Below are 18,679 nucleotides of genomic sequence, written 5' to 3' on the forward strand. Positions count from 1 at the left end.
TGCTGGTTCACGTTTAAATTGATTACTTTTGTGGCACCAACTCTTCTCGCAACATACCACGTAGACAGTTCACACGTACGCCGCTAAATGTATCTACAGCATTACATCGTTGAACGACACCTGGTTCGGGAGAGAAGACGTCATTAATGCAGAGATGCGTGAAAAAAATGCCGCATCATTTTGCTACATATGTTGTTTACTACGAAGACACTCCTACGCTCGAGTCAACATAAGGAAATGCCTAACAACTGACAACGCATCCGCCAGCTTTCAGCTGTCAAGCGCAAACGGCTGTAGGCGACAACGGTAGCCGTCTATAGATGTATGAGCAGGCGTTGCCACAGGGATGTTTACAAACTGCAGCTGCACTCCGCGGGCAGACACCGGCCGGTATACTGCATTTATAAAAATAGTTCAAATGGCTCTGAGTACTGTGGGACTAAACATCTGAGGTCATCAGTCCCTTAGAACTTAGAGCTACTTAAACCTAACTAACCTAAGGACATCACACACATCCATGCCCAAGGCAGGATTCGAACCTCTGACCGTAGCGGTCGCGCGGTTCCAGACTGTAGCGCCTAGAACCGCTCGGCCATCCCGGCCGGCTACTGCATTTATATAATTGTTCATTATGCATACGTCTTTGTACGACTGTTTTATATTTTCGAAGGTGGTTTTACAAATACATGGAAATTAAATTTTTCGATGTTACTCTACAAACACAGGTCATTTTTTTTGTTTTCCTTTATAACAGAAGATTGTATATCCGAGCAATGCCGTGTTTGTCACCTAGTGATATAGTATCATAATGAATTACCTGTGGGAGAGCAAACTCCTTCAGTAATCGTGTTCTTTTGTTTGATAATAACTAGTAAGAAGTTAACTGCTTAGCCGCATCATTCCGTTTCTACGGGTATCACGGTGGGCTAATGGTAGTAATCAAGTCGCGCAGTTGCCAAGCGAAGAACGAGCGAATGTTTCCCGGAAGACGAGTACAGCCGAGTTTCCCAGGGCGGTGCGGCGCTGCACGTTCCCGTGGCCGCCTGCAGGCGGCACCACCGGCGCCGGTCTGCCGCCTTCCCCCCCTCCCCCCGTCACCCCACCACTGAACTCGCAGCGGTGGTCCGTAGCAGTGTGCGCCGCGCCGCTCTGGTGGGGGTGGGGTCACGTCTGCCTCGGCTGCCCTGCCCCTCGGCAGACGCGACCAAGCCGACGCGCGCGCTACACGGAGCTGCCGACCTCGCAGGGGCAGCCGGCGGATGCCTCGCTGACGGCCGAGCGAAGCTGAGCTGGGGGCGGCGGTCGCCCGACAACACCTGCACAGGTAAGTGCGTGCGTGACGTCACGGCGCGGCCAGTGCGCCGTGCGTGGCTGGACTCCTCATTGACCGCGACGCCGTGCTCTGGCCACCGTCCGGAGCGTGTGTCACATCCGTTTCTACGTGGCGTACAGCTTCGGAAGGAATAGAAATAGGGTAGTGGACTGTAGCCAAACTGAAGATTCAAATGGAAACCGTTCCAAGTCTCACAATTGACAGGAAAATGAAAAAAAGCAATGCATGTCCGTTTGTACATAATGGATTTGTATCCAAAACAATGAGAAAGTTTTCCAGGACAACAAAATTACACTGCTCACCGCATCATCGTAAAAAATGACAATTAGTGTTGTATTAAGACAGTTCTAAGTGCCACACCAGGAAGCTGAAAGGTTCTAGGTGCCAATAAGGTTTTACAAATTTGTTCTCACAAAGAAGAGCAACCAGCCACTGTCAATAATGCTATTTGTTTACACAAATGGCGCGGTTAGCGGTTTCAAGACAAGTTCATCATATATACGAAGACACGCAGAGGTATATCAACAACACGTGTCGACAGCTGAGGTTTTCAGTTAGTCGACAAGTTCATCTTCGGACGGCCGTCCAGGTTCACATTATATTTGTTGTTGTTTACAACAGTATTTGAAAAGAAACTCCCAACAACTAATGTAATTCTTTGCGGGAATCAACTTGTATTTTGTGGACAGTCACTGTCTAAAAATGTCATTTTTCGACAAAGCAGCAGGAAGAAAGTTTATGCTACAAGTGACGTTAACACAGATGCACAGTGTTTTATTTGTGACAACACATGTACAGAAATGCAGGATTAGGTTTTTAACCAATGGAGCCGCATTCAACAGAAACGCATGTTTCAAAGCCGCCTTCGATGGTTTGAGGGATCTGGATCAACTCTAGGAAGGTGCAACACCATAGACTCAGAACTCATTTTTCGAAAGAATGGCGCTCTGGAAGTTCTCCATAAACACGCTCGAATTACATCGGCTGGCGGTTAGTGAGCTGGAGTGGAATATGTGGCGCTGAAAGTTGTGGGCGTGATTTGATATTTAGGCAGTGAAGTATGTCACGATACAAGTGAGGAAAATGCAAAATGCACACTGCCATCAGCAGTAAAATATTCCATCATTTAGATAATTAAACATCGCGCGAGTTACTTTTTTGGAAGCGCAGGATGAAGTGTTTGGAATTTGTTCTCATTATCAGGTGCACATACGTACATTGGTACTTTTTTATGCTTGCGCATGTGTTGTTCACCCTCTCATGCCCTGCAGTCGTATTTTTGTGGCTTTACTGCAGTCGGAAAATATAAATCTATCATATTTTACGCGCTAATTTTCGAAAGTAGTGTCTATTGTCTGTCCACTTACAGGTGCCGTGTCTCTTTCACTGTGAAGAGATCAACACACGCACACGCGAAACACACCAACAATGTTTGTTTATGTGAAATCTAAATATGGTACAAAGTTATTACAGTATGGCTCGGCAAAGAGTATGGACAGAATCAGAGGTGTTCCATATTTCGTGGACTGTATTATTTACATCAAGTTGTCGCATATCGTCAGCCGTAACACAACTATTCAGAATTGTTGGGTACGCTTTATACTCTGTTTTATACAATTTTGTTGCAAATACTGAGTGGAATGTGTGAAATAATGAACATTTACGAATTTGTTGCAGTTACTGTGTGCAGGAGAAATATTTGAAGAAATTAATCGATTCACTGTCTAGTCTACCGTATTTTCCGATTTTTCGACTGTAGTAAAAGCACAGAATGGTAAGTGCAGAATAAGAAAGGCAGAACAAGAGACACATGCAAACAACATGAAAAATACACTTGATAATGAGAAAAAAATTCTCAAAGCGTATCGTTCTACCCATTGAAGTAAATGATGCAGTGTTTTGTTATTTAAATCACGAATGACACAAATGTTGGCTTTATAAGAACAGAGATTATGCTGAATGAAATTAAGAAAATATTAATGGAAGTAGTATAAAATTAACTGTTAAGAGTTTCATTTCTTAAAGTTTATGCCAGGCGTGGAACATTACATGATACCGAAACGTGGCGTACAAACTAGTCGGACAAGACGACATCAGAACAAAATATGGTGCTACAAAAGAATGTTGAAGATTAGGTTAGGTAGATCGGATAACTAATGGAGAAACATCAACCCGTATCGAGGAGGAAAGGATAGATAGGCCCTTAGGATGCATAATGATGGACTCGTAACAGTCAGTGTGTGGGATGAAAAGGGGAGACTAGTGAGGAGAGCTGCATCTTCGGATTGAAAGCAACAACAACAACCTTAACTACTTACAGTGCAATATTTTCAGAAGATTAAATACCTCTTTATCGGCATACATAGACTGGAGCACTGAAACTGTTTGAGTGATCCACAATGTAGCTACACTTTGCAGTCCTAATTTCATATGAATCTATGAGAGGGGAATTTCTATTCGCGTTTCGACATACGATCAGCAACTTGTAGTTGAATGTTACTGATAGCGTCATTGAAGCTCAGTTAGTGTGTGATGCGTATGTGGGCAAAACAGTGCTTTGCACTTATCGGCCAGCCGGAGTGGCCGTGCGATTCTAGGCGCTACAGTCTGGAACCACGCGACCGCTGCGGTCGTAGGTTCGAATCCTGCCTCGGGCATGGATGTGTGTCATGTCCTTAGGTTGGTTAGGTTTAAGTGGTTCTTAGGGGACTGATGACCTTAGAAGTTAAGTCCCATAGTGCTCAGAGCCATCTGAACCATTTGCACTTATCACAGGTAGGCATGATCCTCGTCATAAAATGGCAGGAATCACAGATAGCAAACAAAGATTTGTTTCCCTACGTGCTATTAGAGAGAGTTACAGTAGAGATACCAATATTCGGTTTATCAGTCGAACGTTCACGTGACGTTTGTGATGCTACTTCAAGCTCTAGTACCGACGTATCGAAACAGTGACATATGGAATACGTCCATCGTTTAGTTCTTTGTTTAATGAAATAATTTCTGCATCCCATAGATCGATATATAAGCTATTTAAATCAACGGATTATTGTATTTTTCATGACAGTGTACAGTTTCATTTCACGTTATGAACAATATTTAATTGTAAATCAGTGTAGTATATAATTACATAACTTACTCTCTATCAGTCTGTTATACGCAGTCCGTTGATGGGTGTCACACACTAATGCGCCAAAGTAACTAGTATAGTTATGCGAATTCAAATACAGAGATTTGTAAACAGGCACAATCCGGCTCTCGCCTATATACTACAACAAGTGTCTGGCGCAGTTGTTAGATCGGTTACTGCTGCTACAATGGCAGGTTATCAAGATTTAAGTGAATTTGAACGTGGTGTTATAGTCGGCGCACGAGCTATGGGGCACAGCATCTCCGAGGTAGCGATATTCCCTTACGACCATTTCACGGCCGGAAAAGATTCTGCAAGAACGGGACCAACGACGACTGAAGAGAAACGTTTAACGTAATAGAAGTGCAACCCTTCGGAAAATTGCTGCAGATTTCAACGCTGGGCCATCAACAAGTGTCAGCTTGCGAACCATTCAAAATGTTCAAAATGTGTGTGAATTCGTAAGGGACCAAACTACTAAGGTCATCGGTCCCTAGACTTACACACTTCTTAAACTAACTTATGCGAAGAACAAAACACACACACACACACACACACACACACACACACACACACACACACACACACACGCACGCACGCACGCACGCACGGACGCACACGCCGAGGACTCGAACCTCCGGCCGGAGGGGCCGTGCGAACGATTCAACGAAACATCGATATGGGCTTTCGGAGCCGAAGGACCACTCGTGTAACCTTGATGACTGCGCGACACAAAGCTTTACGCCTCGCCTGAGCCCGTCGACACCGACATTGGACTGTTAATGACTGGAAACATGTTTCCTGGTCGGACGAGTCTCGTTTCAATTTGTGTCGAGCGGATGGGCGGGTGTGTGGAGACAACCTCATGAATCCATGTATTGAGCATATCAGCAGGGAGCTGGTGTAGCTTCAGTAATGGTGTGGAGCGTATGAAGTTGGTGTGATCTGTGACCCCTGATACGTGTAGATACGACTCTGACAGGCGATACGTACGTAAGCATCCTGTCTGATCATGTGCATCCATTCATGTCCATTGGGCACTCCGACGGACTTGGGCAATTCCAGCAGAACAATGCGACACCCTACACGTCCATAACTGCTCCAGAGCGGCTCCAGAAACACTTCTCTGTTTAAACACCACCGCTGTCTGTCAGGCACGCCAGGAATGAGCATTACTGACCTTATCTGGGATGCCCTGTAGCGTGCTGTTCGGAGGAGATCTCCGCTCCCTCGTATTCTTACGGATTTATGGACGGCCCTGTGGCATTCATGGTGTCAGTTCCCTGCTTCAGACATCAGCCGAGTCCATGACACATCGTGCTGCGACACTTTTGTGTGTTCGAGGGGGCCCTACACGATATTGGCAGGTGTATCAGTTTCTTCGGCTCTTCATTGTATATTGCCTGCGAGAAGTACTCGCTAAGTACGTATCATTATTTTTAATATTCCTATCAATATGTGGCGGTTTCGACAGCTCTCGCTATAATCGATTTAACTGTATTTTACTGCTTAACGTCACACCACTTCTCAATTGGTTCGACTGAAGCCACACCTTCAATGGTTTGTTTCGATTGTTTTGAAGCATTTTTCTGGGTGGTTATCGGCAATTCAGCTTGTAATGAGCAGATAACGCAAAGTATTGTTACGTGTACTACCTTGTTGAAAAAATCCGAAAGATTTTAACTGAGTTCTGGATTTCCTGTATGCAGTTCACATAACTGTCTTTCAGGATCTCTCCTGTCTTTTCGATGCAGTTATTTGACTATACAAAATGATGATTACAACATACCGCTAGAGAAAACTGCTCTGTACGGCTACCAAGCCAGATGCATATCAAAACGACGATAATGAGAATATAAGGAAACACGTTATTGGAGATGACAGAGTAAACTCAAATCTATTACAATAAATGGTATATCAAGAAGAAAGTTTCAACTTGAAATTACGTAATGAAAATTTTTGTACTGGACGGGGAAGTAGGATTCCAATCCAGCACCTATTGTGCATGTTGAATAATCACAAAAGATCTTAAATATGGTTTCAATCACAGGTAGAGAAATGTGCGCATGTCTAAACTTGACGTGATGTGCTGTAGTGTTTTGTGTTGGACGGAATATGAATATAAACCTAATAGGTTTGTTAACCAAGCACAGCGAAATGTTAGATACCGAAATTTTTCCACCATTAGCGCGACGATTGAAACAGAAATGACAACACAAAAAAGGTTTTTCTTACCGGGATTCGAGTCCGGCACCTAGTGCCGTCGGTTTCTAGCCACGAATTGACGTTAAATGTCGGTTTATTGGAGCAGTAGCGAAATGTGTACGCGTCATGTTTGTAAGGCTTTTGAAAGATAATGTACGCTTTAGAACTGGCAGTGTTTACAAAATATCGAGTGGGTGCGGGCTATATGACGTCAGGTGGACCGAGCAAAAAATAGAACAACGGCATGTTGAACACGAGAAACATCAGGGGAATTCACCGTCCGTGGAGAAATCGGGGTTGGTGAATACGCATTGGAAATTGTACATAAAACTGCCGTCAGCCACACGAAAGCTAACGTTTACTTTGATAGAGTAATTTAAGAAGTTGTAGAGGTTAAAATATCTGTCAATGCCACCAACCAGAGACGCTGGTTCTCAGCTGAGCTTGGCGGGGGACGTCGAATGTAACACACAGAAATGAATATTTGTTTGTTTGCATGCTTGTTCGCTCTCTGTGCGTCCCTATACCGTTCACCCGGCAGCGATGGAACTTTGCGATCTGTGTGCACTTCTGTCAAGGTTTCTGTGGTTGTTAAGAACCAGACCAGCCATCGGGATCGGTCTGGAAACGAGGCGACTCAGAAGCTTAACTCTGAAACGTCTGCAGGACTTCAGTCAAATTTAACGTGTACTGAGTGCCCGAGGAGGAATGGTCAGTATTCAGGAATATCGCAGAAACGATCATTTGAAGCAAAAAAGTCTGGTAAACATGGGCTCTGAAACGCAATGTACAATTTACTGTGAAGTAACACAACACTACAGCCCATATGATTTTTTTTTGTGTTTAGGGCGCTCAACTACTAAGGTCATTAGCGCCCAGTCACAAACGTTAGTGCTCTAATAGCGTAGAAAAACGCAAGGGGGTACCACCAGAAAGTACTTACAAAGACGCAGATAAACAAAATAAAAGTGTTAGATCTCTTTGGACAAGTCCGTCAATGTAATAAAACTAAGGACACGAGCAGCTGCTCGAGCGTCGTCAGCTAAAAGTTCCCGTCAGGTAGACGGCAGAGACCGGACAACACGACAGTGAATAAAACGGGGACAGCCCCTATGACTCGGGGTGTGGAGGTGAAAATGGTTGGCATAAAAGCGTGATTCAGCAAAGCCTACAGAAATTTCAAGAAAATTTTGAATACTCATTAGTCAGTATTTGTGTAAAAATACTGCGGGAGACGGGTACCGCTGCTCTCACTAGGGGTGGTGGTGACGAAGAGGAGGCGTGACAAGTAGAAATGTCCAGAAGCGACTTGCTGCTATTTCTTTCCTGTAATTAGATAAATTGCAATACTGTAAAAGTATGAAGCGCAATTACTGTGTTATCTGCGTTTTTCGATGGACTAGTCACGTTGAGAGGGTGACTATACTGTTGGCAGCCAATAATTTTCCCACCTAGTTACGTCCTGCGGTTAGGCATCACGGCACACGGCTCAACTCTACAGACACATTTAACATGGTCTCTAGAGGCGCATGACGAAAAACTTCGGAGTATCTTGTACTGGCACAATTACAACTTTCCTCAGAATTCAAATGGCACTGTAGGGTCAAAATGACTAGAGATGCAGATGAAATGCGTACACAAATATGTGTGAAATATGGTAACTCTAAATCATATGACTGCCTCCGAAGCCGAATGTGATCCCAGCTTTCAATGACATGCGTTTACTGTTTACTAGAAATGGCCTGTAATGCCGTGTAATAGCACTTTATTTGCCAGTCTGCTGTCTTTTGTTTTTAATCGCCACAGGAGTTGATAGTTTAGATTTTCGGCAATGTAATATTAAGGGAACCCTTCACGCCCTCCTGTTCTGCTTCTTGCAATAAATGTTGGGGTTGACTGCTGTGTAGATTTTCTTCTTGCAACCCTATTACACACACACACACACACACACACACACACACACACACACACACACACACACAAAGTTTTGCATCACTCCGGTTTCCATAACTCCTGAAGATAGACACTGACTGTGGATATTGTATCACAGACACAGTGCCTTTGACTGTTCAGAGATGTCACTAAATCCGCCCAGATATGTAAACAACCATGCATGAGTAGCGCCTATTTGAGGGAGGGGTCCGACAGCCGATCAGTTCCAGTCATTAAACCTGGAAATAGGTACACGGCTCGTGTTGTCTGTAGTTCAACCATGCCTAGACGGTCAGTACCGCGATTCGATCGCGTCCGCATTGTTACTTTGTGCCAGGAACGTCTCTCAACAAGGGAAGTTTCCAGAGGTCCCTTAGTGAACCAAAGCGATGTTCGAACATGGAGGAGATACACAGAGACTGGAACTGTCGATGACATGCCTCGCTCAGGCCGCCCAAGGGCTACTACTGCAGTGGATGACCGCTGTCTACGGATTACGGTTCGGAGGAACCCTGACAGCAACGCCACCATGTTGAGTAATGCTTTTCGTGCAGCCTCAGGTCGCCGTGTTAAGACTCGAATTGTGCGGAACTTCACACCCGACACCATGCAGCGTGGTACAGATGGGCCCAACAAGATGCCGAATGGACCGTTCAGGATTGGCATCACGTTCTCTTCAGCGATGGAGGTCGTATATGCCTTCAACCAGACATTCGTCGAAGACGTGTTTGTAGGCAACCCGGTCAGGCTGTATGCCGTAGACACACTTTACAGCGAGTGCAGCAAGGTGGAGGTTCCGTGCTGTTTTGGGGTGGCATTATGTGGGGCCGACGTACGCCGCTGGTGGTCATGGAAGGCGCCGTAACGGCTGTACGATACCTGAATGCCACCCTCTGACCGCTAGTGCAACCATATTGGCAGCATTTTGCGAGGCATTCGTCTTCATGGAGGAAAATTCGTGACCCCATCGTGCACATCTTGTGAATGGCTTCCTTCAGGATAACGAAATCGCTCGACTAGAGTGGCCAACACGTTCTCCAGACATGAACCCAATCGAACATGTCTGGGATAGACTGAAAAGATCTGTTTGTGGAAGACGTGACCCACCAACCACTCTGAGGGCTCTATGCCGAATCACCGATGAGGAGTGGGGCAATCTGGACAAACAGTGCCTTGATGAACTTGCGGATAGTACGCCACGACGAATACAGGCAAGCATCAATGGAAGAGGACGTGCTGCTGGGTATTAGATGTACCGGTATGTACGGCAATCTGGACCACCACCTCTGAAGGTATCCTTGTATGGTTGTACAAAATGCAATGTGTGGTGTTGATAAGCAATAAAAAGTGCGGAAATGATGTTTACGTTGATCTCTATACCAATTTTCTGTGCAGGTTCCAGAACCTTCGGAACCGAGGTGCTGCAAAACTTTTTTTTGTGTGTGTATTTCATAATGAAGAAAGTTATAAGAAACACTGCAAAGGTTTCCTTCGTGGGCTCAATGAAAGAAGAAATGTTCAAATGTGTGTGAAATCTTATGGGACTTAACTGCTAAGGTCATCAGGCCCTAAGCTTACACACTGCTTAACCTAAATTATCCTAAGGACAAACACACACACCCATGTATGAGGGAGGACTCGAACCTCCGCGGGGACTAGCCGCACAGTCCGTGACTTCCGCGTCTTAGACCGCTCGGCTAATCCCGCGGCAACGAAATAAGAGACTTTAATTTTGTTAATACTACAGTTAAAACTTGATCAAAGCGGAACGTGTGTAATTCGGAAATCTGGCCAAACAGTACAAATATTTGAGCCCTGACGCATTCAATACGTTTGTACAAGTTTTTTTTGTGTATAAAGTGGAAAGTGCTTAAAGCGGAAACGGAGTGCAAATTTTAAGAATTAATAGCTCCTTGTATTATGCGGAAAAAACTTGTACGGTACTACTGTTTTACGACATACCTTTGTTATTCACTTCTATAGGAGGACTCTACTTTTAACACGAATATTGTACAGCCCTGACAACGCTGTATCGTGAAGGGGGTGATGGTTGTCTCGTCAAACAACAGTTTTGCCTGGGAAGGTGAGACATTCCAATGAAATGCACTAATTGCACTATTCTCTGTTAGTTTCTGTTGACTTGCAGCGTCGTAAGTGACAACATGATGTCGAACAAAAGGCAAGCGCTGCTAACACTTAACGGAAAGATAAGGTAACTGGGGCCGGCGGGAAAGACAAATTCTCTGTGCGTAAAGTAATGTTGCGTTCCAAATAAGGTAAAACACGAATTTATGAAACTATAAGAAACAACACTAAGGTATGGGGTGAATAGATGAATATGAACGGGCAAATGCAAAGCAAGGCGCAGAGGAATCTACTGTATTCGTAAACAATGTCAGTTAATCTGCAGCTTACACAACCAAACACATCCACGCATTTACTCTGATCCATGACACCTTCAATAATTGCCAAATCACCAACACCAGAAGCCGCCAAGCACCCCAAAACCATTATGCTCCCTCCCCCATATTTTACGAGAGGTACGACCAGTTGTGCAATTCTGTGTTTGGTTTGAGCTACACTTTCCGCTATTGTAAGAAAATGGAACTTCTACAGCCGCCCTTATGATCGTATTTATAGTGTAGCTACCAGTTTCGGCACTTCAGTGCACTATCTGCAGACCTTGATTGACGCTGAAGGGCTTATCACGATCCATATATACGATGCATCACTGGCTAACATATCTAGGTTACGCAGACTGTCTCCACCTGTGATGTCTTCTCTCCAACTGTCAGCTCATTTGATGATTGGAGAGACATCATCAAAGTTACAGGTACTGTGTGTAAACCAGTTGTTGACCACTGATGCATCGTGTATAGGGATCAACTGATCAGAAGAGAAGCATTTGAGATGCGGTGCTAAAGAAGGGTGTCTAAAATTAGATGGACTGTTAAGGTAAGAAATGAGGAAGCCCTCCTCTGAATCGACGAATAATGGAATATATGGAATACAATGACAAGAAATGGTGATAGGATCATAGGACATGTGTCGAGACACTAGCGAATAACTTCCACTGTACTTGAGGACACTGCAGAGGGTAAAACATGCAGAGAAGAACAGAGCTTGGAAGACACCCAGTAAATAACTGAGGATGTAAGTTAGAAGTGTTACCCTGTGATGAAGAGGTTGGCACAGGAGAAGAATTCGGAGGGCGGCATCAGAACTGTCAGAGAACGGATGACTCAAACAGAACAGGAAAAACACGTCGTCAGCTTCGCTCCAGATCCCAGTGCCACTCCCTACTCTGGCTTCGGCTCTTGAGGAAGAGTGGGCTGCCATCCCTCCACAGACATTCAGAGGCCTCACTGAAAATGTGTCCTCAGCAGGGTTGGAGCGGCCATAAGGCCAAAGCGTGGACACACGCTGTATTAATGTCCGCCAAATTGCTCTCCAGATACTTTGATCAGATAGTGTAAAAAAGTAGACTGATTGTAACACGCCTGCACTTCGTCAGAAGATGGAAAAGAATAGTAGCGTTTCCGAAACGTCACGCCCATACTACGATCTTGTATGGACATACACTACGTTATCAAAAGTATCCGGACTCTCCCAAAATCATACGTTGCCCATGTTAGGTGCATTGTGCTGCCACCTACTGCCAGGTAGTTCATATCAACGACCTCAGTAGTCATTAGACATCGTGAGAGAGCAGAATGGGGCGCTCCGCGGAACTCACGGACTTCGAACGTGGTCAGGTGACTGGGTGTCACTTGTGTCATACGCCTGTACGCGAGATTTCCACACTCCTAAGCATCCCTAGGCCCACTGTTACCGATGAGATAGTGAAGTGTTAACGTGAAGGGCACTTACAGCAGAAAAGCGCATTGACCGACCTCCTCTGTTGAGTGACAGAGAAGGCCGACAGTTGAAGAGGGTCGTAATGGATAATAGGTTTGTTTGTTTGTGGTATAAAGGGGCCAAACTACAGGGTCATCTGTCCCTTTTTCCTGACGCATGGAAGGCTCAAGGTACAAAAACACCCAACACCACAGCTAAACGAAAACGAATGGAACGAACAAAAAACAGGGAAAACATATACCACAAGGAAAAGTGGAAGAAGATATTAAAACCATAGAACATATGGTCTGGGCTGGCTGATCACTATAGTAATATAGGAAGAGCCAGCCACTCTGCAACACATTAAAATGTCCATCACAAAAGGCAAGGCGAGATGAAAACATGCAGGGAAAAGACGACCACCAAGGAAAAAAAAAAAAAATGCATATAAAGTGCGACAGAGTTAAAATGGAGAGAGGGTGGCGACCTCAGAGAGAAGACTAAATGCCCACCCTTAGATGGTACGATAAAAATCACCTCGAAGGAAACGGTCTATTGATACGTAATCAGCATGGTTTCAGAAAACGTCGTTCTTGTGCACGCAGCTAGCTCTTTATTCTCACGAAGTAATGGCCGCTATCGACAGGGGATCTGAAGTTGATTCCGTATTTCTAGATTTCCAGAAAGCTTTTCACACCGTTCCTCACAAGCGACTTCTAATCAAGCTTCGGTCGTATGGGATATCGTCTCAGTTGTGCGACTGAATTCGTGATTTCCTGTCAGGAAGGTCGCAGTTCGTAGTAATAGACGGCAAATCATCGAGTAAAACTGAAGTGATATTAGGTGTACCCCAGGGAAGCGTCCTGGGACCTCTGCTGTTCCTGATGTATATAAATGACCTGGGTGACAATCTGAGCAGTTCTCTTAGGTTGTTCGCAGATGATGCTGTAATTTACCGTCTAGTAAGGTCATCCGAAGACCAGTATGAGTTGCAAAGCGATTTAGAAAATATTGCTGTGTGGTGTGGCAGGTGGCAGTTGGCGCTAAATAACGAAAAGTGTGAGGTGATCCACATGAGTTCCAAAAGAAATCCGTTGGAATTCGATTACTCGATAAATAGTACAATTCTCAAGGCTGTCAATTCAACTAAGTACCTGGGTGTAAAAATTACGAACAACTTCAGTTGGAAATACCACATAGATTATATTGTGGGCTTGGCGACCCAAAGGTTGCCTTTCATTGCCAGGACACTTAGAAGATGCAACAAATCCACTAAAGAGACAGCTCACAATACACTCGGTCGTCCTCTGTCAGAATATTGCTGCGCGGTGTGGGATCCTTACCAGGTGGGATTGACGGAGGACATCGAAAGGGTGCAAAAAATTGCAGCTCGTTTTGTATTATCACGTAATAGCGGAGAGAGTGTGGCAGATATGATACACGAGTTGGGATGGAAGTCATTACAGCATAGACGTTTCGTCGCGGCGAGATCTTTTTACTAAATTTCAGTCACCAACTTTCTCTTCCGAATGCGAAAATATTTTGTTGAGCCCAACCTACATAGGTAGGAATAATCATCAAAATAAAATACGAGAAATCAGAGCTCGAATAGAAAGGTTTAGGTGTTCGTTTTTACCGCGCGCTGTTAGGGAGTGGAATGGTAGAGAGATAGTATGATTGTGGTTCGATGAACCCTCTGCCAAGAACTTAAATGTGAACTGCAGAGTAGTCATGTAGATGTAGACGTAGAAAACCCTCCTCACGAATGGAAAGTAAAACTAAATCTGCTGTTGAGGCATTGTCGCCCAACACCGACGGCAGGGTGCTGGTAAGGTTAAAAGTCCGCCGCAGAGCGGCTAAAATTGGGCAGTCCAACAAGATCTGGATGACAGTCATATGTGAGACACAGTGACACCTAGGTGGGTCCTCGCGGCGGAGGAGGGAGCTATGTGGTAGCCACATATGCCAATGCGGAGCCGGCAGAGGACAACTGATTCCCTGGGAGAGGACCGCATGGAAGGCTTACACACATTCATAGTATCCTTAATGACACGCAGTTTCTTGAGCGTGCTGAGATTATGCCATTCCGTCGCCCAAAGCTGAATAACCTTGCGGCGTTATAATGACCACAGGTCAGTTGCAGGGATGCCCATCTCCAGAAGCGGTTTCCGGGTAGCCTGTTTGGCCAGCCTGTCGGCAGGTTCATTTCCTGGTATTCCGACGTGGCCTGGGGTCCTCACAAACACTACGGAACGACGGGACCGTTCCAGGGCATAGATAGACTCCTGGATGGTCGCCACCAAAGGATGGCGCGGGGGTAGCACTGCTCGATAGCTTGTAGGCTGCTCAAGGAGTCAGCACAGAGAAGAAACGACTCGCCAGGGCATGAGCGGATGCGCTCGAGAGCTCGAGATATGGCCGCCAGTTCTGCAGTGAGAGCACGACAGCAATCTGGCAAGGAGTGCAGTTCAGTGTGTGCTCCAGGAACATACGGGAAGCCAGCGTCACCGTCAGCCATCGAACCGTCAGTGTAAATCAGTTCAGTCCAGGTGTACACCATGGAGGTGTACGTGAATAGATCTCGAGAATAGGTGGTTAACGCAGATAGAAGAGATCGGACGCGAACCGCAATCGTAAGCCCTGACCTGGACCTCCGATGGGAGAGATGAACCGCCGTGGATGGGAAAAGGAGACGGTAATTCGGATGCTCAGGAGAACTATGAATGTGTGCAACGTAACTGGCGAGCAGTTGTGCACGCCTACCCTTCAATGGAGGGACTCCGTCCTCCACCAGGACACTGGCCAGTGGACTCGTTCTAAAAGCCCGTCACTAGGCGAACGCCACAGTGGTGCACTGGGTCGAATACACGGAACGCTGGGGGCACCGCCGAACCATAAACCAGACTCCCATAGTCAAGGTGGGATTGAACAAGAGCTCTGTAGAGCTGCAGCAGAGTACAGCGACCTGCACCCCAGTTGGTGTTGCTCAGGCGGAGGAGGGCATTGAGGTGCCGCCATCACTTCCGCTTCAGCTGAGTAAGATGAGGAATCCACGTCAATCGGGCGTCGAAACCGGTCCTAAGAATCTGTGTGTCTCCGCTACAGCGAGTGGATCGTCATTAAGGTCTGGTTCCGGATGAACGGTATGAGGCTGACAGAAGTGCATGACACACGACTTCGCGGCTGAAAACAGGAAGCCGTGGGCATGGTAATAGGCAGACATCTATCCAGACCATCACACAGGAATTCCAAACGACATCAGGATCCACTGCAAGTTCTGTGACAGTTAGGCGGGAGGTAAGAAAACTTGGATTTCATGGTCGAGTGGCTTCTCATAAGCCACACATCACTCCGGTAAATGCCAAACGACGTCTCGCTTGCTGTAAGGAGCTTAAACGTTGGACGATTGAACAGTGGAAAAAACGTTGTGTGGACTGACGAATCACGGTACACGATTTGGCGATCCGATGGCAGGGTGTGGATATGGCGAATGCCCGGTGAACGCCATCTCCCAGCGTGTGTAGTGCAGACTGTAAAATTCCGAGGGGGTGGTGTTATGGAGTGGTCGTGTTTTTCATGGAGGGGGGCTTGCACCTCGTGTTGTTTTGCGTGGCACTGACACAGCACAGGCTTACACTGATGTTTCAAACACCTTCTTCGTTCCGCGGAATGGGGATGGCGATTGTATCTTTCAACACGATCGAGCACCTGCTCATAACGCACGGAGTGGTTACACGACAGTAACATTCCTGTAATGGACTGGCCTGCAAAGAGTCCTGTCCTGGATCCAATAGCACGCCTTTGGGATGTTTTGGAACGCCGGCATCGTGCCAGGCCTCACCGACCGACATCGATACCTCTCCTCAGTGCAGCACTCTGTGGAGAGTGGGCTGCCAGCACCTGACTGAACGTGTGCCTGTGAGAGTGGAAGCTGTCATCAAGGTTATTACCGATGGAGGTGCCACGAACTTGTAAGTCATTTTCAGCCAGGTGTCCGGATAATTTTGATCACATAGTGAAATAAGGACGAGTCAGCGCCGACCCTGCAGTCACCTGACAAAGATCGAGCTGTACTCTTCCTCTTGGAGCAAGGCAAACATTTTATTTAGTTACTCTTCAGCGGCACCATGTATGCACACTTGATATAATCTTAAATTTCCAGCACTAACTTTTTCTTTGTTTTGTTTTTAGCAAATAGCAACTGCCTCTTTCGAGCATACGAGAACTGCCCTGGTGTGTGACTATTCTCTTTGTTTTCCGACTCAATAGTTTTGGCCGTAAGAGCGGTGACTTGTGACTGATTTCGACTTCTGTTGCTCCCTGCCCCCTTCGCTCCGCCCTCCCCTCCCCATCCCCATCCCAATGCAATACACCGTCAACTTCGACCCAGAAAACAGCATCCGCTTCCCCGGACTCAAATCTGCCCTGAAGGGAGAGAAGTTTCAGGATCTCACATCGATACTTGCCAAAGTATTCTATATCTACATAAACAATCTGGAGGCCCCCATGCGGTGCACTGCGGAGGGTACCTTGTCACACTGCCAGCCGTTCCGCTTCCCGTTCTCCTCTTAAATGCAGTGAGAAGAAAACGACCGTCTATGTGCTTCTGTATAAGCCCGGACTTCTCTTATTTTCGCGGTTTTTATGTGAGATGTACTGCGGTCGCACCACGATCGTTCTTCTGCCCATCCCCTTTCTCAACAGTGGTTCAACAAAAGAAAGACTTCTTCCCTACAGCGATTCTCACCCAAGTTGACGTAGCACCAGCGTAATACATATTTTTGTGTGTTCGCTGGTGGGGGTATTCAGCCTCCAAATAATTGTTAAGATTCATGACGAACCTACAGCTGTCCTTTGTCTTGCACCATTCGCTACTGCAGTGCGATCCACGGAAGGTGGCGGTTCGCGCATGCCGAGGCACGGACGGCGACTGCACTGCCGGCGATTCCAAGCGACCGTTGCTGTACGCGCATGCGCGTGCTTTCTGCTTCGAGAAGGCATATGTCCTGCAAACTGTGTCTCTCGCTTGCTTATGCAGAATTTGTCACTTACCACCACAATCAGCGATGACAGCTCGCAACAAATGGAATCGAAATCCACTAAACAACTCGCTACGATCACGTTTAGTGCTCGCGTTAGCTACAGCATTCAGAGCAGAGTGTTCAGAACACCACTGAACATCGTGACTCCAACTATACCACAGTTCGAGTTAAATAAATTACTTTTGTTCAAATTATGATATAACATTACGGATTAAGGGGAGTTGCTTACAATTGGTTCGCCTCTTACTTTAAGAACAGAAAGCAGAAGGTAATTCTCAGCATTAGTGAGAGTGGTAGTGATGTTCAGTCCCAACGGGTCACTGTTAAGTGGGGCGTTCCCCAAGGGTCGGTGCTGGGGCCACTGCTGTTTCTAATTATATAAATGTTATGCCTTCTAGTATTACAGGTGATTCAAAAATACTTCTGTTTGCTGATGACACCAGCTTGGTACTGTAGTATCTTGTTTGTAATACTGCAACAGTATCAAGTAATGTCGTTCATGAAATAAGTTAGTGGCTTGTGGAAAATAATTTGATGCTAAATCGCAGTAAGACTCAGTTTTCACAGTTTCTAACTCACAATTCAACAAGAACTGATATTTTGATCAGACAGAATGGGCATATTATAAGCGAGACGGAACAGTTCCAAGTTCCTAGGCGTTCGGACAGATAGTAAGCTGTTGTGGAAAGCCTATGTTCAGGATCTTGTTCAGAAACTAAATGTTGCTTTATTTACCATTAGAACAGTATCTGAAGTAAGTGACTGTTCAACACGAATAGTAGTCTACGTCGTATATTTTCATACGCTTATGTCGTATGGTACTATTTTTGGGGGTATTTCTTCTGATTCAAAAAGAGAATTTTTGGCTCAAAAACGGGCTGTTCGAGGTGTATGTGGTGTGTGTAAGTTCGAGAACCTCTTGTCGACCCCTATTCAATAGTCTGGGAATTGTGACATTGCCCTCACAGTATATATTTTCTTTAATGTCGTTTGTTGTTAGCAGTATTAGCCTATTCCCAAGAGTTAGCAGCTTTCACTCAGTTAACACCAGGCAGAAATCAAATCTGCCTGTGGAATGCACTTCCTTGACTCTTGTGCAGAAAGTAGTGCAGTATTCTGCTGCATTAATTTTCAATAAGCTACCACAAGAACTCAAAAATCTTAGCGGTAGCCCAAAGTCTTAAGTCTAAACTGAAGAGT

General features: G+C 45.7%; 1 protein-coding gene across 2 annotated transcripts in view; it reads left to right on the forward strand.

Annotated features, from left to right (window-relative positions):
• The first annotated feature begins 1,133 nt into the window (after positions 1 to 1,133).
• Positions 1,134 to 18,679, forward strand: part of LOC126292225 (transmembrane protein 151B-like) — a 770,743-nt gene continuing 753,197 nt past the window's right edge. The window contains exon 1 of one of the 2 annotated variants that reach the window (XM_049986097.1): positions 1,134 to 1,324. The gene's annotated coding sequence lies outside the window, so the exon portion shown is untranslated. The remainder of the gene's footprint in view (positions 1,325 to 18,679) is intronic. The other variant, XM_049986098.1, reaches the window with a different exon arrangement.

This window comes from Schistocerca gregaria, chromosome 9 (assembly GCF_023897955.1).
Source record: "Schistocerca gregaria isolate iqSchGreg1 chromosome 9, iqSchGreg1.2, whole genome shotgun sequence".
Classification (NCBI taxonomy): domain Eukaryota; kingdom Metazoa; phylum Arthropoda; class Insecta; order Orthoptera; family Acrididae; genus Schistocerca; species Schistocerca gregaria.